Here is a 1050-nt window from a genome sequence, read left to right as displayed (position 1 = left end):
AAGAGCAGAGTTTTGAATGACTTTTCTTAAGTGATCTCAAATTCACTTTATAAAACTGAGTCTTCCTGAAGGGTGTTCCTTGCATGGTTCTCAATTTAATTGCCAGAAATCTCTCTCTCTCTCTCTCTCTCTCTCTCTCACACACACACACACACACACACACACACAGACACAGAATAAACAAAAACAAAAACAAAGAAAAGTGCTCCTTTACAATGTAATACTCTTGCTAAGCTTTAGGATCACATCTACCTACTAGCATCAAAGATGCCTAATTGTAACTGAGTTAAAATTCACATCTTCAAGCCACATTTTAAAAATTTAATGTTTATAGTCTTTGCATTTAGATAGGCATACTTGAAGGATTTTGGAATATGAAAAATGAGGAAATACATTCAATGCTTTAAATTTTATTTCTCAATAGAGAAATATAATTCACAACAATCAATTCAGTGTAACTTACTACAATCCCTATTTAGAAATAAAAAACTGGGATACTTTTCATTTGATTAAGGGAGTATGGTATCAGGCACTATATCAAATCAACTGTCTTATTAGCACCATCGGGCTACATATAGCTGAATTATTTTTAAACAAATTTTTCATGCACTTTATGTGAATATGCCATTAAATTAAAACTGGCAGTGTCTAAAATAGTAAGTTTGCCTTACAAAACACTTGAAAGGTAGTATAATATTTTTAAGCAGTTTTCTAGCTTTATCCTAAAAAATACGATTAATCTTTGATGAAATTACTCCTTCTAAATTTTATGTGAGGAAATTGGCTTGTTGAGAGTTTGGTAACATTACCACGGTCATACAACAGACTGTGCTTCCTAAATATAGAGTGATTGAAGGAGTACAAAAATTAGTACTCAGACTTAATGAATCCTCCATGAGAAAGCCAATGATATATGAGTGAGGCAGAGCTTTCTCAAGTTAATCATATTATTGAGTATAACTATAAGATTTTGTTATAGTTTATCTGGAAATATTTCTAGCTAAGAAAACATCAAATGTATAGTATCCAGGGAAATCTGACCATAGAGAT

Source organism: Chinchilla lanigera, unplaced genomic scaffold (assembly GCF_000276665.1).
Source record: "Chinchilla lanigera isolate Chin_1 unplaced genomic scaffold, ChiLan1.0 scaffold00057, whole genome shotgun sequence".
In the NCBI taxonomy this organism is placed as follows: domain Eukaryota; kingdom Metazoa; phylum Chordata; class Mammalia; order Rodentia; family Chinchillidae; genus Chinchilla; species Chinchilla lanigera.
Note: the sequence above shows the minus strand (reverse complement) of the source record.